General features: G+C 46.2%; 1 protein-coding gene across 11 annotated transcripts in view; it reads left to right on the top strand.

The window, feature by feature from the left end:
* Nucleotides 1–13,072, top strand: part of PWWP3A (PWWP domain containing 3A, DNA repair factor) — a 159,886-nt gene that overhangs the window by 11,797 nt on the left and 135,017 nt on the right. The gene's annotated exons all lie outside the window — the stretch shown is intronic.

Genomic DNA, 13,072 nt, shown 5'->3' on the forward strand with positions numbered 1-13,072 from the left:
ATCTAAACTGTTTGAGGCATTTTTTTTACATGTATGTCGTAATCATATTATAAATGTATCCATTTACGTATTATAAATTATCAAGCCATGTTTGTGGATTCTGCTTGAGCTCTTTTTTTTTTCCTGTATTTCTGTTTTTGTATATTTTTTCTCTTGTTTATTTTAGGCATGTTCCATGTCCTTAGTTACTTTCTATATCAAACAAAGTGAATGAGTTCTGTCTTTTTGATATTTTTTTTTTTTTTAAAGATTATTTACACAATTCTAAAAAAAATATAAAAAGTAACACCTTAGTTATGGAGAAACTTTGGGCCTTAAAGGGTATATCCAGGACTTTATTAAAAAAAATGTACCTAAGCACTAACAGGCAGGTAATTGCAACTTGTCTTGTGCACTGCGCCATTATTCCCCGGTACAGACCCGTGACATACTGCTCCTGCCGGAGATTCAGCTGTCTCTGCTGACACAACAAGGTCTTCCGACATGTTTCATTCTGCCCTTCAACATGTGGTTTTAATTACAGCAGGATCCTACCTACATAAATACATGCTTTTCTGAGAGAGGTATCCACATTAACCCAGGAATTCATACTTCAGCCTGAGGGCTCATACTCACTTGCGCGAAACTCGGATGAGTCTCGCATTTTAATACCCGGCGCTGCTGCCGCCACTCAGATCGGAGCGTGTGGCCGCATAGGAATACATGCAGCCGCACGCTCCGATTATCTGTGCCAGGTGCAGTGCTGGGTATTGCCGTGCGAGACTCAACCGAGTTTCGCGCAAGTGAGTATGAGCCCTTAGAGAGGTATTCACACTAGTCAAGAAGGGTCCCAGCAGCGTGAGACCACCTTGTCGTTGGTTGCTGGGCATGCATGAATTAGCCAAATTATGTGCTAAGTGTCTCAATTTTTTCCTATTAAACAGAGCAGTATTACTATTCATGTTTCATATATTCCATATCTACATGATTTAGCACAATAGAGTTAAATTTTTTTGTATATTGCATATGGAGGTGGCTGCTCCTAGTATGCACCTATTCACAATAGCCTGGAAGTGACAGTCAGTCTTCTGTTATTCTTTTATCTGCCTGACAGCAGACTCTCCCAGTTAGGCTGCAGGGATCCAGCTGTAATTCAGAATGACCTCAAAAGTCCCGACCCGTTAACAGAGTGGAAATAAAGCCTCCGCTCTGTAGACGTGACGTCAGCTCTGTGACCGCTCTGTTGGGTAGGAACCGTGCAATGCACAACATGCAGCTAAAGGGAAAGTGGACAGCTGGGGGCAGATGTTTATGGCCTATGAAAGATGTAATAACCATGGGGCTTCCCAGGCTGTCAATATCAGCTCACAGCTATATACATAGCCCTTACTGGTTATTAAAATGGGGGAATCCCCCCCCCCCCCCCCACACACACACACACACACAAAAAAAAAATAAAAAAATGATGTAGGGTCCCCCTATAATTAATAACCAGCAAATTCTAGGCAGACAGCTGCGGGATGATAATAATAGCCTGGGAAGGGGACATAGATATCGGCCCCCTTTCAGACTAAAAACATCAGCTCTGTTTCCCCAGAAATGGTGCATCTGTAAGATGCGCCAATTCTTGCACGTAGACTCGCTCTTCCCACTTGCTGTGGTATGGTGGCAAGTGGGGTCATAGTTGAGGTGGAGGGAGAGGTTTGATGTCAGCTAGGCTATTAATGTCAACTCACAGCTGTATACTTATTCTTTACTGGTTTATGAAAAATGGGGGACGCCTCCATAAAAAATGACAGTTGGCGGGTGGTGGGGTGATGTCTCCTTTGCATTGTCGGTTGAAATCAAGCCCAGGGGTTAGTAATGGAGAGGTGTCTATAACACACCCCCTTTACTAACCCCATAGCTAAATTGTATAAAAAAACACACACCCAGAATACATTAATTTAATTGAAAGAATGACACAGACTTCTTTACTGAATCTAAATTAAACCATACTCTCGTCATCGCACAGTCCATTGAAGCCAATGTCTCCTGTAAGTGAATTAAAATAATAAACAACAATATTCCTCACCTGTCCGAAGTGAAGAGATAATCCATAATGTTCCACGACGATCCTGATGACTTTGAAAGGACAGTAGGCTTACACTGACACAGGAGGTAATTGCTCCTGCAGTATGTAGCGCTGAGCTGCAGTGAGAAAATTCATCGGCTGATGAGCCCCAGTGATCTCACTGACTGCTCTGCTGCATAAGAACTTTGTCACGCAGCATTAATGTAAGTGAGGTCACCGGGGCTCATCACCTGATGAATTCCAGTGAACTTTCTTACCGCAGCTCAGTGCAACCCACTGCAACTGCACGGTAGGGCAGTTGCATCAGCTGGAGTGACTGCTCTACAAGTTATCAGAATTATTGTGGGACCGTATGGATTATGGCGAATAGGTGAGGAATATGGTGGTTCATTATGTTTTTTTCCAGGTGATATGGGCATCTGGGATTAGGTGTTAAGGTAAGTATATGGTGTTTTTTTTTTGTTTGTTTGTTTTTTTTACACACAAGACAAAGGACTTTAGGGATTAGGTGCAAGGTAAGTATATACTGTGTTTTTTCTTGTTTTTATTTCAATATTTATTTCTTTATTTTAACTTTTTTTAAATATTTTTTTACTTTGAGCGCAAGAGTCAGCTGATGACTATGCCCATCTGCCGCCGCCTGCTCCCAGTGTTATCATTGACATCAGGCGTAGGCGGATGGGAGGAAGCAATACCAGGTAATCTGATAATCGATAAACAATTACACTAAATAGTGCAAGAAAGACCCCAAAAGCAGGGAATTGACCAACTCCATATTGAATGACAGAAGAGGAGCGCCAAGGAGTATATTGCTGAAAAAAAAAAAATAATATTTTATTAATCACACATCATAAAAAGGTACAAAAAATTGGTATTAAGGTGCACAAGAATGGAAGAGAAAGGACCACCAGTGCCAATTGCCAGCCTTACAATAGTATATATAGGCAGAGAGCTGCTCAGTTTTATAAATAATATCAATTCCATTAAGGTAACTTAGGACACAGCATAAAGAGCAAGGCTTACCGATTCTGTTGCAGGCAAGATGCCCCGGGCCGGATCCTGAAAAGCCCCCAATGGTGGCTTTTCTCATCAGCCGACACCTGTGACCTGTGGTAAGCTTTTTACCGCAGGTCACAGCTGCTTTGTCACTCTGACATCTGGAAAAGCTGACTAATTCCATACTATTATTTCCTTTTATAGATCGTGTTCTCTAAATAGTCACTGTCGCCTGTATAAATTTGACATTTAAGAAGGTCGTTGAGATCTAGATGAAGCGGCATGTTGGGAAACCCATAAGCAGTACCGAGTTTTTCAGACTATTAAACGCACTGGACCATAAGATGCACCTAGATTTTAGAAGAGGAAATTGGGATAAAAAAAATGAAGCAAAAACTGCGGTCAATACTTTACTTACTATCCCCTATCCTGGTATATATAGTCCCCTCATCCCCAGCCTGATACACATAATAATAATAATAATAATAATCTTTCTATAGCGCTAACATATATTCCAGAGAGAACATACAAACTCCTTGCAGATGTTGTCCTTGGTGGGATTTGAACCCAGGACTCCAGCGTTGCAAGGCTGCTATGCTAACCACTAAGCCACCGTGCTGCCCATACACATCCCTATACTGGTATACACTGCCCTCATCCCCATCTTAGTATGCATCACCTCCTCATCCCTAGCCTGGTATGCATGTCCCCTTTATCTCTAGCCTGGTAGGAATGTTTCCCCCTCATCCAGATCTTGGCAGGAATGGTCGCCCTCATTCCTGTCCTGGTGTGCAGGGCCCCCATCTTGTCCTAGTATGCATGGCCCCATCCTTACCCTGGTATGATTGGCCCCCACCCCCACACTGGCATGCATGGCCCCATCAGAAAACATGAAAAAAATTAAAAAAAACACTGCACTTATCTTCCCGTCGCTCCCTTGCACCGTCTTGTTCCGATGCTAGCAGCTGCTTTATGCTTATAAGCAGCACATGGCAGGGACGTCATGCGCTGCCTGCTAGCTGAAGGACAGCTGCCGGAATACTCACAGCTCTGCATGCTGGGACTGCATGTTTGGAGAGCAGTGAATATTCATTGCTCTTTAATAGCGAGCACAGTGTCAGCCAGAGCCTTGCTGCAGCTGCCGGCGGTCACGGGTGCTGCTACTTAAGAGAAATAGAAACAAGGAACAAACAGCCATAGAGGTCCAATAAAAAGTAGATTTATTAATGCAAATAGTTAAAACCACCAGACAAAAAAGGCAGTATGGCACAGGGAAAGAGGGCACACATATAAACACGGCCAAGCAAAACCGGGCCAAGACACCAACCCATAGCCAGATCACTTGCAGAGGTACGATATGTTAGAGTAAATACCCATGTTGATTAGAAACCATGCAATAGATCAGTGCCTAAACATGGGGACATTATACATAACATTGCCGTATAATTGCCATATCAGCATATTTTACGTACCTAACACCTGCAGGATCAGCAAATAGGAAGAGCGGCCGGACCCGACCCCGACGCGCGTTTCGGAGCAAACTGCTCCTTCATCAGGGGGTAAGTATACCATCTATACGGTGTGCTTTATATACTGCCATATGCGGAAGTGTGTAAACCATCAAACCGCCGCACCTGAATGCCGGGCAGCACGAGCGACATCCAAAATGGCCGCCAGCACCGGAAACACGCAGGGCCCCACGTGATCACATGCCGGACGGCATGAAGGAGAGCTCACACCGCCAAGCAAACAGGCGCATGCGCACACGGCTAGAAGCTAGTATCCACGCCATATTGAAACAGGGCAATGATAAGGGAACATTAAAAAAAGGTGCAACAAGGGGGAACAAGACAAACAATGCCGTGGAGCGGGGTACAAAAAGGTAATGACAGCATCCCACAATCACCAATGTATGACTCTAATATTAGTATTATTAACAAAAGTGATCGGTCAAAACTATAATACAGCATCACTGGGACTATGCCTACAATAATCAATGCAAACACTGAATACAGGTATCACATAATAAACATTAAATAGTAACCCACTAATCATGCAAATATAACATATATATATATATATACCAACAATAAGAACAGCACATGTTCATATATACATATAAATGTGAAACAGCCGACTGACGATATTGACACGCAGAAAGACTTGATAGAAGAATTCTCACGAATTGAAATAAAATTAAAAATAAAATAAATAAATATTTTTAATTTTTAATTTTATTTAATTACATTGTGTGTTGTCTGTGTGTTTATTTTATTTAATTTGCATTATTTAGCACTTGGATATCCTGAATATTGAAGTGTCTACGTACTCGTGAGAATTCTTCTATCAAGTGCTTCTGCGTGTCAATATCGTCAGTCGGCTGTTTCACATATATGAACATGTGCTGTTCTTATTGTTGGTATTTATATATGTGTGTTATATTTGCATGATTAGCGGTGTTTAGTATATGGGGTATGTGGTGCAGTAAAAGGTGTAGTGCTGGACGGAAGATATATTTCTCCCAGCAGGATAAGTTTTGGCCTGTTATTTTCCTAAGGTTGAGGACCTGCAGTGATGTCAGGATCATGTGATCAGCCCATGTGATGGATACCTCACCGGGGGGTGTAGCTATAGACTATGTAATGGAGTTTCTTTTGTTTGGCACATGTTATTCTGGGAATGGAACTAGGCTGGAAGGAGCCTGAACGGTTTTCCCTCCCACACATATCACAAAGGTTGGTGATATGACTCTTAGCAACCCTGGGAATGGCACCTGGCGGAAGCCGCTGACCTGGCAGCCGCTTAGTTAAGCCCGTCCCGTGTAAAGGGTGAGTCTGAGACCAGTGGTTCTCCAAGCTGGAGTATGTTTGGTTTTTTCTCTTACTTTCTGTCTCGGACTGTTTAAAGTGACAATAAACCACTGAACTTTGGACTGGAAGCCTGTGTGTTGCCTCATTACTGCGGCACTACCATTGATCACCTGAGCCAATCCCTACATTTGGTGTTCGAATGCGGGCATACGCAGTGAGGCCAGGCTATTTTTGCTTATTTTTACTCCAGCTTATGTCCTGGGTGAAATTAGTGGCGCAGACCCAGTCGGGGAACTCTGCAGAAATGGAAGCCACAATAAAAGTGCTTGTGGACGCTATGCGACAACAGCAGCAGGCTACGCAGCAGCAGCAGGAAACCAACCAGCTGTTGATACAGCATATCACGGCATCGCAGACAAGAGAAACTTCACGGGGAATCCATGATGTCCGGAAAGCGGTTCGTACAGCGATCCCCAAAATGGAGAAATCTGATGACGTCGAGACGTACTTGGAGATGTTTGAGGGAGTAGCTGAGCGGGAGAGACTACCCCGGGACCAGTGGGCAGAAGTAATTGCTCCATTTCTGGCTCCAGGACCTTTGAAGGCCTATCAAGATCTATCCCCTGAGCAGAGGGAGGACTACGCAGTCGTCAAGGGTGAGATAATGGCACATCTTGGGGTAAATGTGTTGGTCCGGGCCCAGCGGGTACATCAGTGGGAGTTTAACCCCTCCAAGCCAGCTCGCTCCCAGTATTCTGACCTGTTGCACTTATTTCAGAAATGGTTACAGCCTGAGGTTCTGTCTCCCGTGGCCATACTAGACCGCATAGTGACTGATAAATTTTGGAGGGGTTTGCCCCGCTCCCTCCAATCATGGGTCGGGCAAGCATCCCCTACTAATGCGCTCCAGATGATGGACCTGATAGAACGATATGGGGCAACCAAAGAGCTCCAGGGAGGGACTCCCCGGAAGGTGTCCAGAAGGTTCCCTAAATCTCCACCCCTAGCTCGGCAAGCAGAGCCCAGGAAGGCCACTCAAGACTTATCTGGAGGAGAAAGAGGCCCCATAGTCTGCTGGCGGTGCCCCCACCTGACTGAGCCCATGGAGACAAACTTTGGGTATCGCCAATCCCATTATGCCGAACTGACTTGCGCTACAGGTATCCAGGAGGGATCCAATATGGGACATTTGTGTAACGTGGATGTGGAGGGTACCCCAGCTGTGGCCCTACTGGACTCAGGGAGTCTCGTGACCCTAGTACGAGCCAGTCTGGTTCAGTCCAGCGAGTACACTGGTCGGAAAATTGGGGTGTTATGTATATGTGGGGACTTAAAAGACTATCCTACCGCCCTAGTGGTGATAAACACGCCAGCGGGGAGGCGGTGCCACGAGGTGGGGGTTGTGGTTAGCTTACATTATGAAGTGATACTTGGTAGAGATTTTCCTTTATTTTCTGTACTTTGGCCCACAGTTGTCTCGCCCAGTGGACAAATGCCGACACCGGTGACAACCAGGCTACATTCTCCAGAACTGGGGCATGAACCTGGTAGCCCAGAGGAAGAAGAGTTGGCGGTAGGGGTGACCTCCCCTTCGGTGGAGGAGGGGGAAAATTCTCCCATAGAAGTGTTGGCCGGGGATGTGGAAGACTTACCGCCAGGACCTGAGTTGGTAGATTTAAATGTATCGAGCGATAATTTTGGTACAGCGCAACTCCGAGACCCTACTTTGACTCGGGCCAGGGAAAATGTACTGTTTATTAACGGGGAACCCCAACAACCGGGGGCAGCCACCAAATTGCCACGCTTTGAGCTAAACCGAGACCTGTTGTATCGAGTTGAGAAAGTACGTGGGGAAATGGTAGAACAATTGGTACCTCAAGCCTATCGTAAACTAGTAATAGACCTAGCGCATGCGCATGTACTCGGGGGGCATTTGGCCCAAAAGAAAACCCTAGACCGAATTTTGCAGCGGTTTTACTGGCTGGGGGTCCATGAAGAGGTTAAACGGTATTGTAATTCCTGTCCTGTGTGCCAGGTAACCAGTCCCCAGCCACACTTTCGGAGTCCTTTAGTGCCTTTACCTATTATAGAGGTGCCTTTCGAAAGAGTGGCAATGGATCTGGTCGGTCCTGTCAATAAGTCAGCAAGGGGGCACCAACACATCCTAGTAGTTCTAGATTATGCCACCCGCTATCCTGAGGCTGTTCCGCTGCGCCATACGTCAGCTAAGCTCATAGCAAAAGAACTCATGGGAATGTTTTCTAGGGTGGGGATTCCGCAAGAGATTTTAACAGACCAAGGAACCCCCTTTATGTCAAAAATAATGAAAGAGCTCTGCCGCTTGTTAAATGTCAAACAGTTGCGCACCTCAGTTTATCACCCCCAAACAGATGGGCTGGTAGAAAGATTCAACAAAACGCTAAAGAACATGCTAAAAAAAAACGTTTCTAAAGATGGGAAGGATTGGGCTCTTTTACTCCCATATTTGTTATTTGCAGTACGGGAGGTGCCGCAGGCATCTACGGGGTTCTCGCCCTTTGAATTATTGTATGGCCGACATCCCCGGGGCTTACCTGATATAGCCAAGGAGGCTTGGGAGAACCAACCAACCCCCCACAGGAGTGTAATAGAGCATGTTGCAAAAATGCAAGAAAGGATGGAGACAGTCCTACCATTGGTACGGGAACATATGGAAGCAGCACAACAGTCTGAGTCGGGTTTATAACCGGGAGGCTCGGGTAAGAACCTTTAGTCCTGGGGATCGCGTGTTGGTACTTGTGCCCACAGTAGATAGCAAATTTTTGGCGAGGTGGCAGGGGCCCTATGAGATTATGGAGAAGGTGGGACCGGTAGACTATAAGGTACACCAACCAGGCCGTAGGAAGCCAGAGCAGGTTTATCATGTTAATTTGCTTAAACTGTGGAAAGACAGAGACCACCTTGGGGGGGATAGTCCGCTGCCTGCATTTTCTGTAGAGAAGGCTCAATTACCTCTGAGTGAGTAAGGAGAAGCCTTGTCTGCAGTCAAAATACCAGATACGTTGTCTCCTAAACAGGTTCAGGAGGTCCGGGAGTTTGTTAGCCAAAATACGGACGTTTTTTCTGAACTCCCTGGATGTACCTCCATAGTCCAACATGACATTGTTACGGAGCCACAGGCCAAAGTCCGACTAAAGTCATATCGGGTGCCTGAGGCTCGGCGACAAGCCATATCCCAGGAGGTGGAAAATATGTTAAAATTAGGGGTCATAGAAGAGTCGCAAAGTGACTGGGCCAGTCCAATAGTTCTAATACCTAAGCCTGATGGGACCCTAAGATTCTGTAATGACTTCAGAAAACTTAATGAAGTTTCAAAATTTTGATGCTTACCCCATGCCCCGGGTGGATGAATTGATAGAACGGTTTGGGCAGGCACAGTATTTTACAACCCTTGACCTTACAAAAGGGTATTGGCAGGTGCCCCTAACAAAGGCAGCTAAGGAAAAAACGGCCTTTGTAGCGCCCGAAGGGCTCTTTCAGTATAAGGTGTTACCTTTTGGTTTGCATGGTGCGCCGGCGACGTTCCAACAGTTAATGGATATTGTCCTCCGTCCCCATCGCCGTTATGCCTCAGCCTATCTGGATGATATTGTTGTGTACAGTGCAGACTGGGAAAGTCACTTACCCAAGGTTCAGGCGGTGATTGATTCGCTCCGACAAGCAGGGCTAACAGCCAATCCAAAGAAGTGTTCCATAGGGTTGGAGGAAGCTCGGTACTTGGGTTATGTCATCGGGAGAGGGGTCATTAAGCCTCAAATAAACAAAGTGGAGGCAATACAGAACTGGCCCCGTCCCCTCACAACAAAGCAGGTAAAAGCCTTTTTAGGCTTATTGGGGTATTACAGGCGATTTGTTCCCAACTTTGCAACGTTGTCCGCGCCTTTAACAGACTGCTTGAAAGGGAGGAAGTCTGTGATGGTCCAATGGAATGATCAGTTAGAAGAGGCCTTTGTAAAGTTAAAATCAGTACTGTGTGGTACGCCCGTTCTGATTACACCTGATTTCAAAAGAGTTCATCGTGCAAACTGATGCCTCTGAGATAGGTCTTGGTGCCGTGTTGTCTCAAGAAATTAACGGAGAAGAGCATCCCGTTAGTTTTCTGAGCCGGAAGCTTACCCCAGCCGAAAGCAGGTACAGTATTGTGGAGAGAGAGTGCCTGGCCATTAAGTGGGCACTTGAGTCTCTTCGCTATTATTTGCTGGGGAGAAAATTTCGCTTGGTGACAGATCACTCCCCTCTTACATGGATGAGTCAAGCTAAGGAGAGAAATGCACGAGTCACCAGATGGTTTCTGTCCCTGCAAAATTTTAAATTTTCAGTAGAACATCGGGCAGGCAGACTACAGGGGAATGCAGATGCCCTGTCCAGAGTTCACTGTATGTCATGTGTCCACCCCCATAGGGTTGAACAAAGGGGGGAGGTATGTGGTGCAGTAAAAGGTGTAGTGCTGGACGGAAGATATATTTCTCCCAGCAGGATAAGTTTTGGCCTGTTATTTTCCTAAAGTTGAGGACCTGCAGTGATGTCAGGATCATGTGATCAGCCCATGTGATGGATACCCCACCGGGGGGGGTGGCTATAGACTATGTAATGGAGTTTCTTTTGTTTGGCACATGTTATTCTGGGAATGAAACTAGGCTGGAAGGAGCCTGAATGGTTTTCCCTCCCACACATATCACAAATGTTGGTGATATGACTCTTAGCAACCCTGGGAATGGCACCTGGCGGAAGCCGCTAACCTGGCAGCCGCTTAGTTAAGCCCGTCCCGTGTAAAGGGTGAGTCTGAGACCAGTGGTTCTCCAAGCTGGAGTATGTTTGTTTTTTTCTTACTTTCTGTCTCGGACTGTTTAAAGTGACAATAAACCACTGAAGTTTGGACTGGAAGCCTGTGTGTTGCCTCATTACTGCGGCCCTACCATTGCTCACCTGAGCCAATCCCTACAGGTACAATATATTTCATATGGGTTACTATTTATTGTTTATTATGTGATACCTGTATTCAATGTTTGTATTGATTATTGTAGGCATAGTCCCCGTGATGCTGTATTATAGTTTTGACCGATCACTTTTGTTAATAATACTAATATTAGAGTCATACATTGGTGATTGTGGGATGCTGTCATTACCTTTTTGTACCCCGCTCCACGGCATTGTTTGTCTTGTTCCCCCTTGTTGCACCTTCCCTTATCATTGCCCTGTTTCAATATGGCGTGGATACTAGTTTTTAGCCGTGTGCGCATGCGCCTGTTTGCTTGGCGGTGTGAGCGCTCCTTCTTGCCGTCCGGCATGTGATCACGTGGGGCCCTGCGTGTTTCCGGTGCTGGCGGCCATTTTGGATGTCGCTCATGCTGCCCGGCATTCAGGTGCGGCGGTTTGATGGTTTACACACTTCCGCATATGGCGGTATATAAAGCACACCGTATAGATGGTATACTTACCCCCTGATGAAGGAGCAGTTTGCTCCGAAACGCGCGTCGGGGTCGGGTCCGGCCGCTCTTCCTATTTGCTGATCCTGCAGGTGTTAGGTACGTAAAATATGCTGATATGGCAATTATACGGCAATGTTATGTATAATGTCCCCATGTTTAGGCACTGATCTATTGCATTGTTTCTAATCAACATGGGTATTTACTCTAACATATCGTACCTCTGCAAGTGATCTGGCTATGGGTTGGTGTCTTGGCCCGGTTTTGCTTGGCCGTGTATATGTGTGCCCTCTTTCCCTGTGCCATACTGCCTTTTTTGTCTGGTGGTTTTAACTATTTGCATTAATAAATCTACTTTTTATTGGACCTCTATGGCTGTTTGTTCCTTGTTTCTTTTTCCTTATGTTTTGGCAGCTGGTCCTCATTGGTCCTTTATGCATATTTGTTTACTCCCAGCCCTGTGATGATACATTGGTTACTCACAATCACTCTATTAAATATGCTTGCTTCAATATTATTTTACTTAAGAGAAATGAAAATTCATCACTTTCAGCTCCCATGGGCGTGGAATGTGGTGAATATTCATTCCCTTCAGTAACGGCACATGTGACCGCCAGCAGCTGTAGGAAGGCTCTACTTGGACAACCCCTTCTCAATCTCATGTTTATAAAACAACACCTATACTCACTTCTGGTACAGGCGCTTTCCAATTATATCTGCTCCTGTTCTCCTGGGGTTCGAGTGATGTCCTGTCATGTGAGACTTGCAGCTTATTAGCGACTCTTCCCCCCCCCCCCCCCCCCCTTCCTTCCTTCTCGCCTCCTTCGAGCTTAAAGGGAACCTACCACCCCGTTTTTTAAAAATTAGATAAAAATAGTGTGAAATAGGGGCAGAGCTGGGCTTTACATTAGGGCCTTTTCGGTGCCTTTACACCCCCGTTAGGCTGTCCAAATACCTTTGTGAAGTGGCCGTTTTCTGCTGTCACTCAAGTGGGTCAGGTCGGATGGGCGTGGTCACAGCGCTGTTTGTCCCCCAGGATCCTGCTCATCATTACGTTGGTGGCGTAGTGTGTGCGCATGTCCAAAGAAGATCCACTGCCCAGGAGATGAATAACGGCGCGGTCTTCGCTATTCAGCCGTTTACCGGTGGGCGCGGCCATCTTTCCTGTGGCCGCGCCTGCGCAGATGGAGCGCTCTGCTGCCCGGGACTTCAGGAAAATGGCCGCGCGTGCGCAGATGGAGATCGCGGCGGCCATTTTCCTGAAGTCCCGGGCAGCAGAGCGCTCCATCTGCGCAGGCGCGGCCACAGGAAAGATGGCCGCGCCCACCGGTAAACGGCTGAATAGCGAAGACCGCGCCGTTATTCATCTCCTGGGCAGTGGATCTTCTTTGGACATGCGCACACCACTACGCCACCAACGTAATGATGAGCAGGATCCTGGGGGACAAACAGCGCTGTGACCACGCCCATCCGACCTGACCCACTTGAGTGACAGCAGAAAACGGCCACTTCACAAAGGTATTTGGACAGCCTAACGGGGGTGTAAAGGCACCGAAAAGGCCCTAATGTAAAGCCCAGCTCTGCCCCTATTTCACACTATTTTTATCTAATTTTTAAAAAACGGGGTGATAGGTTCCCTTTAACTGACATTACAAGAAGTCATCCAAGAGAAGGATCCGGCCTGATCCATTTCAATAGCTGACTCTTTATTCGCTGGGAGATAAGCCACCACCAGAGGAGTTGGGCAA

The sequence above is a fragment of the Ranitomeya variabilis genome, chromosome 1 (assembly GCF_051348905.1).
Source record: "Ranitomeya variabilis isolate aRanVar5 chromosome 1, aRanVar5.hap1, whole genome shotgun sequence".
NCBI classification, from domain to species: Eukaryota; Metazoa; Chordata; class Amphibia; order Anura; family Dendrobatidae; genus Ranitomeya; species Ranitomeya variabilis.